We start from the raw sequence: 15,507 nt of genomic DNA, 5'->3' as shown, positions 1-15,507 counted from the left end.
CATGTGGGCAAGACTCACCAGCCAGCACCCACGAGAGAATTCTCTGCAGTAACTCACATCCCAACCCATCTAACATCCCATCCAGACCACTGGGCATACTTACCTGCTGAGAATCAAAGATCAATTGCCAAATTCATTGCCAAAATTAGGCTAGCCCATCATACCATCCTCCATAAACGTATTAAGCGTAGTCTTGAAGCCAGATATGTCTTTTGCCCCCAATACTCCCCTTGGAAGGCAAGTCTAAACTCCATAGTGTCCACTTGATAGCCACTGGTTCTTCTTCTTCTGCACAGCATCGCTCGTGGAGAACAAGGACCTGCAAATCTACAGTCGTACTCTATCTTTGTTTCAAGAATGAAAACAAACTACCGCCTCAGAGGACCAGAACGGATTTCAGCTGATGGACAGCTTTCCTCAGTGTTTGTACATTTTAATAGGAATATATTGAATGATTAAATTCATTTCACGTCCCCGTTCAGCGGAACTCCTGAACATACAGGAGATGGATATGAAAATATAGATCACTTAAAAAGAGGACATGTAAGAGAGCAGCTGGACTTGAACCAGAAACCTCTTGATCTGCCATCAAATGCACCACCACTGAGTTCCCTGAGGCAGCTGAGTGTTGGAGCCAGTGATCTTGAAGAGTATGAAGGGGACACTTATTTCAAAGAGCTTCTCTTCCATTCCCAGACATGAGTGGTTTTAAAAATGGAGTTTCATTACATTTTCTATGTGCATGTAAACACCACAGCTTGCACAATCCCCACAACTGCTCAGTCTCACCAGAGCACAATAACTTTGGAGGCCCCACACCCAGCTCCCCAGCTCTGCGGCCTTTAACCTCTTCAGCAGTTCTCCAATGCCTTAAAGCCACAGGGCACAGCATGGAATTTGACCCCATTAATCCTAAATCAATTTGGATGAAAAATCTTTGCAAAAATATTTTGTTTTCCAAACCAAAAGCATCTCCCGTTTGTGGCGTCCCCTTAAACTGTCTCTTCGCACACAAAGAGGAGACACTTCAATTTGGAAACGAGATAAGATGCTTCAGTCAGGGTAAGCAGTTGCTCCCCTTCATGACTGAAAGATCATAAAATGCCAGTCAAATTGACTTTCAGCCCTTACACAGCAGACCCCACTGACGGCATCTCCCCGGGGCCGGGTGGAGCCAGCTCACCTTCTCAAACCTTCCCATACCCAGGGGAACGGGAAAGTGCCAGGCTGCAGCGCCACCTAGCGGCCACAGAACAAATCGCCGGCTGCTGCACCTGTGGGCACTGGGAGTTCGCTTAACATGGAAAGCTGCCTAATGCAAGGTTGGCAAAACGGGGCTCTGCTGCACTACATCATCATCTGCAATGACTCAACCCGATAGGACACCTCCTGTGCTACGCTGCTACTAGTGACCCTCTCAAACAGGTCCCCACAGCTCCCCAGCCTCCCCCCACCAGGAGGCAGCTAGGAGAGGCTTGTTACACTGCTCTACAGCCAAAATGCTTCTGAAATAAATGGAGTCCAACTTTACTAATTCTGGGTCACTGAGAACGAAAATGATGCTTAAAATTCTTGATTGGCTCTAGTTTTCAAGATATGCTATTGAGTCAGTATTTATGACCCTTGACTTGGGAATGGTGGAGGATAAGTGAGTTATAAAGGGACGGGATCTCAATTTAAACCAGTAATGGCTATAATACATCTTTGACTGGATCTATGAATAAATCTATGAATGGCTTTGGACAGTACTTGCTTTTTAGGCAAAACAATGAAGGATACAGTCTGAAGCTGGTATTGCCTCATACATGATATGAATTGCATCATGTTATTCCTAGAAGTCATGGATGATGCAATCATAATGAAGCTGTACCAATTGCCCTATATCAGCTCTAGAAATCATACAGTGTCTTGCTCTCTTATTTGTCAGTGTTTGATTTTGCAAAGGGACCCATTTCTCTTTAGCCAAAGTGAGCAGAGATGCCTCGTACTTGTGTGAACAGTGCAGATAACTTGTGCTATGTTTGTGGTGAAGTGACTTTTGCATCACAAAAGTGCAGTATAAACACTATGGTTAAGAAAGCCTATCACTTTTCTTTTGGCTGCAAAATTGGAGATCAGGTGTGTGTTGGAAGCAATGAGTGTGGCAATCTCAGTGAACCGACGGAGGGTGACGGTGGTCAGAGAGAGACAACGGAAGGTTAAAGGGGCAACGATGGGCATAACGATGATGATTGTGTTGTATTTCATTCCTTAGATCTGGTGCCACGGCCGGCCCTTTAGCCTTGTAGTTTACCAAGAGTAAAACTAAATATCTGTTGAGATACAAGGGAGAGTCTGTGTCCATTCCTGCTAGCTGCACAGGGGTTTGACATTGCTGCTTTCAATCCTCCGGCTCTGCCGAGACAAGGAACAATTCAGGCGGTCACTGAACTGAAGGAGGGAGATGATTTTCTGACAGGAGGGACGGCTCCTCTTAAAGGTGTTTGGCAGGCAGCCTCCTTCCCAGGTCTGTCCCGACAACACCCAGTTGAAAAGGGACCCTCCCCAGCCCTCCTCAGCCCGGTGAAAACGAGCGAGTGAGTGAGCGTGGGGGAGAGCGAGCGACGGAGGGAGATGGATTGAGGGGGCCGGGACCTCTGTGAAGGGGCAGGATGAGGGTGTTCAGTTTTGTGGGGTCAGAAAGTTGGCAACCCCAGATCCAGGGGAAACAACTCAAACACCCAACGAGTCTGGCCAGGGGCAGGACATCAGCTTTGAGGGGAGGGGTGGGTGTGGCAGTGACATCACAAAGGCCTTTTGCAGGACCGCGGCCTATTGGGCAAAGGTGGTGGGGAGGGGGTGACCTCACAGAGAGACCCTGACATCAGCCGGGCAGGACAGAGGTGCAGGGCCAGGCCAGTCTCTGAGACCTCCCGGCTTTGCTGCCGCAAGTCTCCTTCGCGAGGTCTCTCCTCGAGGGCTGAGAGAGTATTAGGATTCAGAGTTGTGAGCATGAGGAGGAACCTCTGTGGAGTTTTCTCCTTTCCTACCACTGATTGTGCCAAAAACAAACTTCCCTTTGAGAAGGTAAGAGGCACAGAGAGCTTTGGAACCTGTTCCGTCTGGTCCACCTGGCGCAGGCAGCATTCTAGGCCCAGACAGCACTGGCTTCAGGTGGCAGAATTTGATTTCCTCCCTAGGTTTTGATGATTGGAATCCCTGGGGACATTGGGGTGTATCCTGTTTGGTTTATCTTTTCCTATTTCCTCCTTCCTTTCTCCTCTTCTCTTGCTTCTTTTTTCCCTTTTCCAGCTTCCCTCCCTCTACCTAGGAGGGACGGGTCTGGAGTGCGGGCAGGGGAGGGGTATTGGTCTCATTGCGGGAGGTCCTCACCAAGAGGTGGGTCTGGGTCTGAGAGTGGTCCCCTCTGATGGTGTCCTGGGCCGTCCTTTGGGACATCTGGTGAGACCCCTCAGCCTCCTGCCCCTCAGAGTCTCAGTGCTGATTGGCTGAGCAGGGGGCTATCGACACCAAGGAGACTCAGGTCAGTTTGGTCTCTTTTCAAATCAGGCAAATAAGTTACAACCAATCCAATGTATGGAATTAATCTGGCTGCTTCTCTCCATTAATTGTCTCTTGGCAGGTCATGATTTTCAATAATGTCCTAGGTCTTCTAAAATACTAGCTGAATAATTACTATGAACCACTGTTGGTCTCTAGCTCACTTGAGGGCACTTTATTCTGATCACTCAATGTGTGAAATTCAAGATGTGAGAGAGAGGCTGAAAGTCAGGAGCAGTCTTTCCTCTATTTTGTTATGTCCATGTGTGGAATGAATTTTGTTTTGGGCACAAATATGGAAGTGAGGTGTGACACATCACCTGCATATTGCGCTCCTTACAAAATTCATTCTGCACATGGATGGTGTGTGGCAGGGGTGAGGCTGAAAGGTTTGGAGTGTGGGAGAGGCTTGGGGTGGGGGCGCTGTGTTGTGCGGGCTCCGGCGGGGGGTGCAGGCTCGGGTGTGGGGCTAGCGATGTGGGTCTCAGCTTTGGAGCAGAGGGTCGGGGCGCTGGGGGTGAGGGCTCTGGGGTGGGGCTGGGAATGAGGAGATTGGGGAGCAGGTTGGCCCAGGGAGAAAGAACTGCCCCCTCCAGCCCTCTCTCCCCACAGCAGCTCAGGGCCAGATGAGAGGGTACCTGTCTCAAGCCGCAGCAGCGCCAGTGGGGCTGGGTTGGGACTGAGGAGGCGACAGGATTTATTTTTCCGAAGTCAAAAGGAGGAAGGGATATAGTTATGCTTCAGTTTTACCTCATAACCTTATTCCTGTCTAACCTACAGGACACTATGGGAATAAGACACTATGTCATGTGGTGACATCACAAGAGCAGAGGATGTGAGAACTACAGCAACTGAGAGGGTGGGGATTTAGAGTCGGATTGTTTCAAATGCTGCATTTGTCGGCTGACATTTAACAGCAACGCTTAGCTAACACAATGGAGAAAGGAATTCTCTGCTAAAGATTCAACTTGCCCCTTTGGCCAACTCTGCCCCTTCCTGACCGGAGTGTGCTCAGAACAGCCCCACCTCCCCCGCACACACACACACAAGCCCACAGCTGGGCACCCAGCACAAAGCCAGGAAGTGGTTGCTTGGCTTGTTTTACTTTTTGCTTTGCAGAAGGTTTTCAAAAGCATTTTCTGCTCCTGTTCCCCATGGTGAGGAAGCAGATGGTTGTGGGAAGGGAACCTGAGAGCGGTGGAGCCGGGGCAGTGCGGGGGAGTTGGGGAGGCTGAGGAGGGCAACAGGAGGCTGGAGGTGACTGGGGCGATGGGGAAAGGAACAGTTTGGAGGAGGCTGAAGGGGAGATGGGGAACAGGACATTTGGGGGCGCTAAAGGGGCAATTGGGGCAGTTGTGGGAGGCTGAAGAGGCTGATGGGGAAGTTGGGGAGGCTGAAGAGGGCAACGGGAGGCTGGAGGTGACTGGGGCGATGGGGAAGGAACAGTTTGGAGGAGGCTGAAGGGGAGATGGGGAACAGGACATTTGGGGGCTAATGGGGGCAATTGGGGCAGTTGTGGGAGGCTGAAGAGGGTGATGGGGGAAGTTGGGGGAGGCTAAAGGAGCAATGGGGGAAGTTGGGGGAGGCTGAAGGGGGCAATGGGTTGAAGGAGGCCGGGGCAGAGAGGCTGTTGGGGGGCTGCTCGTCATTCTGAAGAGGAGCTGCCCTTCATTCTGAAGCTGTTTCCTGTTAGATCTTGCAACTTCACTGTTCCTGAGCAGGGTCCTGTGATGAAAAGGAAACTAGAGAGATTCGTGGTCCTGCTTTCAGCAGGGGCTTAGGCTGGATGACCTCCTGGGGTCTCTTCCAACCCTCATTGTCTAGGATTCTGTGTTTCTGTGGAGGACAGGTCCATCAATGGCTGTTGGCCAGGGTGGGCAGGGATGGTGCCCCTAACCTCTGTCTGTCAGAAGGTGGGAATTGGGCGACAGGGAATGGCTCCCTGGATGATTCCTGTCTGTTCATTCCCTCTGGGGCACCTGGCACCGGCCGCTATCGGCCGACAGGACACTGGGCTAGATGGAGCTTTGGTGTGACCCAGTCTGGCCGTTCTTCTCTTCTAATGCTCTTCTCACATGCTCAGTAACAGCTGCAAGCTGCTGCCCTCACGCGCCATCAGAATCTGCTCCCTGCAATCAAAGGCCGGAAAATCCCCCTGAAGGGGGAAATCGGAGGGGTGGGATGGGCAGAGGGACAAAACTGGGAGAGGATCAGGGGTTCAGACGGGGGCTGCCCTGCCAGGTAGGTGCAGAAGGGAAAACCCCCAGCTAGAGGGAGGCAGAGGGGATAGAAGTCCCCACAGATGGGGTGAGCCGGCAGCAGCAGTTCCACACTAGGGTGCGGTGGATGGTAGAAGGACTCGTGTTCCTCGCAGGATGGTCCATCTCAGCCCCCCCTCCCCAGGGCTGTGGTGTTAAAGGCCCCGAGCGGCCCAGTGCCCAGGCTCCACCGCTCTGCTCTAGCTGAAATGGTGACTGAGCTGCCAAGGGAGATGTGATTCAGGGAAATAGTTTAAACCTCCCTCCCCTCATCATAAAGCAAACTGATACTTTTAGACGTGTTTACGCCGTTTCAAAGAATTCCTGGCCAGTTTCCGTCTCGGTAACATGTCTGCTTGGAGCCTCAGAGTAGCTCAAGATTTGTCTTATCTGCTGCTCTGATTGCCTGAGTTAGTCTCCTGTCCTGAGCGCCCTGGAGTTCTGCACCTTTTCATTGTTTATTTCTAGCAATGGTATTTGGATGACAGTGTCCAGTAGTTCAGGCACCCAGCTGAGAGGCAGGAATTAGGACACACCGGGGAGCTGATCCCCCTGCCCCACTCGCGCTCATTAGTTAGCCCCAATGAACCCCCTTCAAAGGGAGAGCTGGACAGAGCCCCACCACGGCACACTGCTTCGTGCACTGACCTGAAACATGGGGGACCCTGGTTCAAATCCTTTCTCCCTTGTGGATAGTGGCGGGGGGCGGGGGTGATGCTGGCAGCCCCAGCTCATGCCGGTGGCCTCAGGCCTCCCTGAGGCACAGATCTAGCCCAAAGGCAGACTTGCCTAGGTGGCAGGATAGCCCCGAGTGCCCAAGGGGACTGTCTGTGACACCCTGCTCAGGCTGTTCGTGTGCCTGGGAGTTCGCTCTCGGGGGGAGGAAGCTCCCAGTCCCCATGGGGGTGCCCTGGTGTGTAACAGTCTGCCCTGAGCTTGGTACTCACGTCCCTGAGCTACTCTCTGCAGCTGGACAGAGGAATTGAACCTGGCTCTCCCACATGGCAGGTGGGTGCTGGGAGCACAGGACCTATCTGTGAGAGAGGGGCAGGGCTAGGACACCTCCCGTTGTCAGTGTCTCCTGGGCGGGCTTGGCTGGCTCCTGCCTGGGGAGCTGGTGGTTGTGAGTTGTGTTGTAAGGTGCCTGTGTCGCCCGTGCATCGTACAGGGAGTTCAGGCCCCTAACTCCGCTTAGTGGATCACTGGGTTGTTCCTGTAAAAGCAGCAAAGAATCCTGTGGCACCTTATAGACTAACAGACGTTTTTGCAGCATGAGCTTTCATGGGTGAAACAACAATTCGGTTGTTCCTGGATTTTCTCGCTGCTGAAACCAGGTCCTGTGACGCTCAGCACTGCCCCCCCTCAGTCCCGTCACGGGGTGTAGCCAGTCCGGTCTCTGCAGAACCCAGCTGAGCAATGCCTGATTGACATGGGTGTGCACAGGAGAAGAGACAGAGCACAGGCTGGAAAGTGACACATCACAGCAAAGCCCAAACGCTCCTCCTAGGGGCACGATATTCCCTGTGGGTGCTGGGGGACACGCTGTGATGGGATCCGCTGTGCCCCCGAACCCTCTCCAGCCTGGGCTGTCTCCCACAATGCCCTGCTAGTGACCAGCAGCAACCCCTCCAGGCGCTGTTATCCCTCGGCACAACGGCATGTGGAGCGGCTTGATTGCATGGATGCTCCCGGAGCCACTCGTGAATCCCATAGTGAGGTGCCCGCCAGATCCCCCCAGCTCCCAGCACTGCGCCGCAGGAATATGCTGTGTGTGTTAGTAATTGGTTCCCCACTTCCCCACTGGAAGGTGGAGCTACACCAGGAACGTGGGGTCTGTGGTGTCGCGGTTTGGGTGGGTTATTGGAAGAGCGGGGAGGACTAGTCTATGGCAGAAGCCTGCGATTTGCCTTGCCTGCCCGGCTTGCGCTTTTGGCTTCACTTTTGGTTTTTGATTTTTTTCCTCCACTGTCATCAGTTCATCCCTTCCCACTGAACTGCCCAGTGCCTGGCTTGGAGGTGGAGGCAGGAGGAGAGAGACAAGAGTGAGATTTCAGCATCTCCAGTAGCCCCAACAAACACTGTGGGGTTTTAATTCATAGCTGTTGTCGGTCTGGGGGAGACCCTGGTGCACCAGCGGGGGAGGGTGTCTGATGGGGTTGGTGGTCTGGCTGGGGGCAGACATTGCATCCCCTTTCCCACTGCTAATTGAATGAGAAGACAGACGTCCCTGTGGAGCAGATAAGAGCCTCAGAGAGGTTTCATGTTGTTGTTTCATGTTGTCCTAGGTTTCCTTCCTATGGACTGCATCACCAAGTGGAATTCATGGCAAACCATTGCCATTATGCAGTAAAACATCTTTAAGACTTTGTCTTCGATGAATCAATGAACAGTCTCCACTCATGTGGATTGTGAAAGATGTTGCAATGTCCTGGTGAAATCGCTCGCCCAAAACTGTGGAGCTGCAGTAGTGCTGGGGCAGTGATCCCCACCAGTGACCTGGGCCACCCTTTGAGCTCTCTGGTGAGACCCCTCAGCCTCCCATCCTCAGTCTCTACCCTGATTGGCTGAGCAGGGCATTAATGACAGGGGGGAGACTCAAGGCCTTTTTGTTCTCTTTTAAGACCAAGTAAATAAGTCATAACCACTTATATGTTTCATGGATTGTGCTGCTTCTCTGCATTAATTGTCAATTCTCCTTTTTCAGCCTGAGCGTCTCCCTCTTTCAAGTAGGGATAATAATGATCTGCTCCTACCTACCTCAACACACTCACTCTTCCCCAACACACACACACTGTCTCGCCCCACACACAAACAGTCTCCACACTGCAGCTGAAAAGCAGCTGGCAATCTAGTAGGATGACCCTGGAACAATGGGATAGAGAAACCTGCATCACTGAAAGTGCAGCCACAAAGACACCACACACCAGCTTCCCCTAGCTGGCAAGAATCAAACCTCCACAGAAAGATCCCTATGGTATCGTAGGCCAGCTTCCTAAGGCCTCAGCCTCAAGCACTTAACACAGGGAACTTTCTACACTCTGGTTCTGTTCTAACGGAAGGATCATTTCCAAGTGTTCGCTCAGACCAGCTTGCCCAGCACCCTCACTGCTGTGCAGCTCTGGATGTGTGGCCATGGCTGAACAGCAAGAATTCCTGCCCATTTCCATTCTGGCTGGAGCATGCTTACAGTGTGTTTGTGGTTAATGATTTTGCTGTAGATTGTTGGCTTCCTGCTTTGGCAATTCAGACAGTCCCTTTTCCCAACATATCTCCAGCACATCAGTCCCTGGCTGAGTCTCCTGGGCAATGGAAAACATCCCTTGTTTGGTGCTGCCAAGGGGATCATGCAGAGCTGAGATGTCTCTCGGCTTGGATCAAAGGGGAATATTGGATGGAATTTATCACACAACCCTCCCTGCTCCTCAGAGCCCCATGGGGAGAATGTAGAGAAGGGGGAGTCATTCCTCCCCTGCACTCCCAGAAGAGTTGCTAGGACTCCTTCCTGCCAACTACTCACCCCTGGATTCATCCTTAGCTCCTAGGATCTTTCTGCTCCAAAGGCTCCATAGTCCTGGGGTGGGGAGGGTGTCACTGCACAGTCTGAAACACAAGAGAGGTTTCTGGAATTGAAGGAAGGAGCAGAAAATGGAGAGGAAAGAAACAGAGAGAAAACGCCTCGTCTCTCTCCCTTCACCCCCCCCATCAAGAAATGTTACCAAGGACCAGCATTAGGGGAAACGGTGCCCTGGGCAAAACTTGTACTTTGGCAATGTTCTTGGTTCAGGCTTGTAGCAGTGATGGAATAAACTGCAGGTTCAAATCAAGTCTCTGGAGTACATCCACAACTGGGATGGGCCATTCAGTCCTTTGTACAGAGCTTCAGTTTGTAGCCAAGTCCCTCCAGAGGTAGGAAGCAGGACTGAAGACCAGATGGAGATGAGGCATCAGTCTTTTATAGTCTCTTGCCTTGTGGTCTTTGCTTTCTTTGTCCCAAGGACACTCTATCCAGCACGCGACATAGAAAAACCTTAGTGTTCTGTCCATAGGCAGGTCCCTGCACACCTTGCTGAGCCACAAGGCATATCTGCCTTCTCTCAATGGGTCAGTTGTATAGCTGATGGTCCTTAACGGGCCATCAAGCAGGCTAGGCAGAGCTGACACCAATTTGTCTGGCTGGGGTGTTCCCCAGAAGCATAGCACAAGTTGGAAATACAGGCAGCATAGAGCCAATATTCATAATGTCAACTACAAAAATGATACATATCTAGAGATAGCATAATTATAATCAGCCAATCATAACCTCTCCATAGACCCTTTATGTGACCACCTTTATACAATATTGGCTGCAAATATAGAACAGTGGTTGGAACGGTGATCTATACAGTTACAGATTATGTCAAGAAGGTCACAGGAGGTGACATGGTATCAGTGAGACTGATACTGGAATACTGCCTCCAGTTTTGGTGTCCTCATTTGAAAAAGATGGTGTGAAATTGGAGTTGAGGCAGCAAAGAGCCACCAAATGTTCTGAGGGCTGGAGAAAAATGCCTTCTAGTGAGCTATTGAAAGAGCTCAACCTGTTTAGCTTCTCAAAAGAAGATTGAAAGGTGACTTCATTGAAACGTTGAAGTGCCTTAATGGAGATAAAAGATTGGCTATTAAAGGGCTCTTTAATGTAGCAGAGAAAGGCATTAAAAAACCCAATGGCTGGAAGGTGAAAAGAGACAAATTCATATTACAATTAAGGCACAAATATTCAACAGTGAGGATGATTCACCACAGGAACAAGCTACCAAGGAAATTGGTGCATTCTCCATCTCGTGACGTCATTTCATGAAGACTAGATGTCTTTCTGGAATGTGTTTACCCCAAAAGTAGCTCTTGTGTCATACAGGAGGCCTGTGATATGCAGGGGTCAGATTAGATGCTCTAATGGTCTCTTCTGGCCATAAAGTCAACTAATTCCTGAAAAACTAAGTGTAGCATTGGGAGCAGCGTCTGATGTTTTATTGTCTAGCCGGCTTGCTTCCTAGAATGGCTCCTTGAGTGGGGTGATCCACAGGAATAGCTCAAACCTCCAAAGTGCCTGGCCAGGGCAGGACATTAGCCCAGCAAGGACACTGCTCCTGACTTTCAGCCTCTCTCTCACATCTTGAAGTAATGGAGAGAAGCAGCAAGATTAATTCCATACATTGGATTGGTTGTGACTTATTTGCCTGATTTGAAAAGAGACCAAACTGACCTGAGTCTCCTTGGTGTCGATAGCCCCCTGCTCAGCCAATCAGCACTGAGACTCTGAGGGCAGGAGGCTGAGGGTCTCACCAGATGTCCCAAAGGACGGCCCAGGACACCATCAGAGGATCACTCTCAAACCCAGACCCACCTCTTGGTGAGGACCTCCGCAATGAGACCAATACCCCTCCCTGCCCGCACTCCAGACCCATCCCTCCTAGGTAGAGGAGGGAAGCTGGAAAAGGGAAAAAAAGAAGCAAGAGAAGAGGAGAAAGGAGGGAGGAAAGAGGAAAAGATAAACCAAAAAGGATACACCCCAATGTCCCCAGGGATTCCAATCATCAAAACCTAGGGAGGAAATCAAATTCTGCCACCTGAAGCCAGTGCTGTCTGGGCCTAGAATGCTGCCTGCGCCAGGTGGATCAGACGGAACAGGCTCCAAACCTCTCTGAGCCTCTTACCTTCTCAAAGGGAAGTTTGTTTTCGGCACAATCAGTGGGAGGAAAGGAGAAAACTCCACAGAGGTTCCTCCTCATGCTCACAACTCTGAATCCTAATTCTCTCTCAGCCCTCGAGGAGAGACCTCGCGAAGGAGACTTGCGGCAGCAAAGCCGGGAGGTCTCAGAGACTGGCCTGGCCCTGCACCTCTGTCCTGCCCGGCTGATGTTGGGGTCTCTCTGTGAGGTCACCCCCTCCCCACCACCTTTGCCCAATAGGCCGCGGTCCTGCAAAAGGCCTTTGTGATGTCACTGCCACACCCACCCCTCCCCTCAAAGCTGATGTCCTGCCCCTGGCCAGACTCGTTGGGTGTTTGAGTTGTTTCCCCTGGATCTGAGGTTGCCAACTTTCTGACACAAGTTATCTGCACTGTTCACACAAGTACGAGGCATCTCTGCTCACTTTGGCTAAAGAGAAATGGGTCCCTTTGCAAAATCAAACAATGACAAATAAGAGAGCAAGACACTGTATGATTTCTAGAGCTGATATAGGGCAATTGGTTCAGCTTCATTATGATTGCATCATCCATGACTTCTAGGAATAACATGATGCAATTCATATCATGTATGAGGCAATACCAGCTTCAGATTGTATCCTTCATTGTTTTGCCTAAAAAGCAAGTACTGTCCAGAGCCATTCATAGATTTATTCATAGATCCAGTCAAAGATGTATTATAGCCATTACTGGTTTAAATTGAGATCCCGTCCCTTTATAACTCACTTATCCTCCACCATTCCCAAGTCAAGGGTCATAAATACTGACTCAATAGCATATCTTGAAAACTAGAGCCAATCAAGAATTTTAAGCATCATTTTCGTTCTCAGTGACCCAAAATTAGTAAAGTTGGACTCCATTTATTTCAGAAGCATTTTGGCTGTAGAGCAGTGTAACAAGCCTCTCCTAGCTGCCTCCTGGTGGGGGGAGGCTGGGGAGCTGTGGGGACCTGTTTGAGAGGGTCACTAGTAGCAGCGTAGCACAGGAGGTGTCCTATCGGGTTGAGTCATTGCAGATGATGATGTAGTGCAGCAGACCCCCGTTTTGCCAACCTTGCATTAGGCAGCTTTCCATGTTAAGCGAACTCCCAGTGCCCACAGGTGCAGCAGCCGGCGATTTGTCCTGTGGCCGCTAGGTGGCGCTGCAGCCTCGCACTTTCCCGTTCCCCCGGGTATGGGAAGGTTTGAGAAGGTGAGCTGGCTCCACCCGGCCCCGGGGAGATGCCGTCAGTGGGGTCTGCTGTGTAAGGGCTGAAAGTCAATTTGACTGGCATTTTATGATCTTTCAATCATGAAGGGGAGCAACTGCTTACCCTGACTGAAGCATCTTATCTCGTTTCCAAATTGAAGTGTCTCCTCTTTGTGTGCGAAGAGACAGTTTAAGGGGAACGCCACAAACGGGAGATGCTTTTGGTTTGGAAAACAAAATATTTTTGCAAAGATTTTTCATCCAAATTGATTTAGGATTAATGGGGTCAAATTCCATGCTGTGCCCTGTGGCTTTAAGGCATTGGAGAACTGCTGAAGAGGTTAAAGGCCGCAGAGCTGGGGAGCTGGGTGTGGGGCCTCCAAAGTTATTGTGCTCTGGTGAGACTGAGCAGTTGTGGGGATTGTGCAAGCTGTGGTGTTTACATGCACATAGAAAATGTAATGAAACTCCATTTTTAAAACCACTCATGTCTGGGAATGGAAGAGAAGCTCTTTGAAATAAGTGTCCCCTTCATACTCTTCAAGATCACTGGCTCCAACACTCAGCTGCCTCAGGGAACTCAGTGGTGGTGCATTTGAGGGTGGATCGAGAGGTTTCTGGTTCAAGTCCAGCTGCTCTCTTACACGTCCTCTTTTTTAATTGATCTATATTTTCATATCCATCTCCTGTATGTTCAGGAGTTCCGCTGAACGGGGACGTGAAATGAATTTCATCATTCAATATCTTCCTGTTAAAATGTACAAACACTGAGGAAAGCTGTCCATCAGCTGAAATCCGTTCTGGTCCTCTGAGGCGGTAGTTTGTTTTCATTCTTGAAACAAAGATAGAGTACGACTGTAGATGTGCAGGTCCTTGTTCTCCACGAGCGATGCTGTGCATAAGAAGAAGAACCAGTGGCAATCAAGTGGACACTAGGGAGTTTAGACTTGCCTTCCAAGGGGAGTATTGGGGGCAAAAGACATATCTGGCTTCAAGACTACGCTTAATACATTTATAGAGGGGATGGTATGATGGGCTAGCCTAATTTTGGCAATGAATTTGGCAATTGATCTTTGATTCTCAGCAGGTAAGTATGCCCAGTGGTCTAAATGGGATGTTAGATGGGTTGGGATGTGAGTTACTGCAGAGAATTCTCTCGTGGGTGCTGGCTGGTGAGTCTTGCCCACATGCTAAGGGTTTAAGTGATCAGCATCTTTGGGGTCGGAAAGGAATTTTCCTCCAGGGCAGATTGGCAGAGGCCTTGGAGGTTTCTCGCCTTCCTCTGCAGCATGGGGCACTGGTCACTTGCTAGAGGATTCTCTGCAGCTTGAGGTCTTCAAAGCACAATTTGAGGAGTTCAGTAAGTCAGACATAGGTTAGGGGTTTGCTATAGAAGTGGATGGGTGAGATTGTGTGGCCTGCGTTGTGAAGGAGGTGGGACTAGATGATCATTATGGTCCCTTCTGACCTTCGAGTCTATGAGTCTATGAGACCATGGGAGGGTGGGGAGGAGCTGTGAGGCCGGCGGGTGTGTGCGGTGCAGGGCATTTGGAGTGTGGGAGCTCCTGGGGGGCCGGTGGGTGCCTGGGATGCTGCTGCTGCCCCAGCCGGGTCTGTATGGGGGAGAGATCTGCATTAGCCCCCTTTGTGCCCAGCTCTGGGGGGCAGGGAGGGTTTGGACTCTTTGCGGTGGCTGGAGCCAGCCGCTGAGCCGGAGCCTGCCGGCGAGGGGAGAGACCTGGGGGAAAGAGCTGCGGCTGAGCAGGAAAGTGAGTCTGGAGTTCAGCTCTCACCGCCCCAGATCTGTCGCTGAGTCCAAAGCAGAGGGTTCTTTTGGTTCAGTTCTTGGGTAACCTGCATTGAGCTGTGCGCTCATTGCTTACAATCCCTTCAAGCCTATCTTTGCATAGTTAATCAATGTGTGTTCTATTTCCCCCTAAAACTCTTCGTTTTGCTAGATGTGGTTGGGGCACCTGCTCAGGACCAGAGACTGGTGCATGATCCTCTCCACTTGGAGGGAGGAGCAGACTGGGTAATAAAGTGATCCCGTCAGGCTTTTGGCCAGGGCAAGTCGCTGCAGCACTGGGGACCTAGGCTGGGGAGCTGGGGAGAAGCTTCCTGGTCCCTGCAGCTGGGTGTGTCCCTGCCTGTGCAAAGGTTTGTGTGAGTGCAGGGACGGGAGCGAGCTGCATCTTCTCCCAGCAGCAGTGTGAGAGGGAGCCCAGGCTGGGGAGACAGAGAGCTCAGCGGTACCCCAGCTCCAAGTTGCACCCCCTGGGGGCCTTTAAACGTTAGGAACCATCAGAGTTAAGGTGACGTTTATAAACTTTGTGCAGTGCTGTTGTGCATGCGTGTTATGATACCGACTCACAAGCGTGGCCTTGGGGTGAATTCTCTGCCCCCGACAGCCTGTGAGCGAGACGAGGAGCCTCCTAGGGGTTTTCCCCTTTCCACTGCTAATTGGTGAGAAGACAGACGTCCCTGTGGAGCAGATAAGAGCCTCAGAGAGGTTTCATGTTGTAGCACCTCAGCTCCTACCTATTACTTGGGAACAGCTCGGCTCCTACCATTTTCGGGGCATTCAGAAAAATGGACCCCTGAGCCCCAGAAGGAACTGCAAGGGAAGCCCAGAGCTCTCACTTCAGATGCCAGGCAGAAGCCCTGAGCCCAGGTACCCAGAGTGCCGTCAGGAGTTGAGAAGGGCATGAAAGTCCTGAGCCCAGTGCCCCAGTCCTGGCTGCAGCCACAGGGGGCCAGAAGCTCTGAGTCCGGGCACCCAGAGATGTGACTGGAGCA

The sequence above is a fragment of the Mauremys reevesii genome, linkage group 17 (genome assembly GCF_016161935.1).
Source record: "Mauremys reevesii isolate NIE-2019 linkage group 17, ASM1616193v1, whole genome shotgun sequence".
Taxonomy (NCBI): Eukaryota; Metazoa; Chordata; order Testudines; family Geoemydidae; genus Mauremys; species Mauremys reevesii.
Note: the sequence above shows the minus strand (reverse complement) of the source record.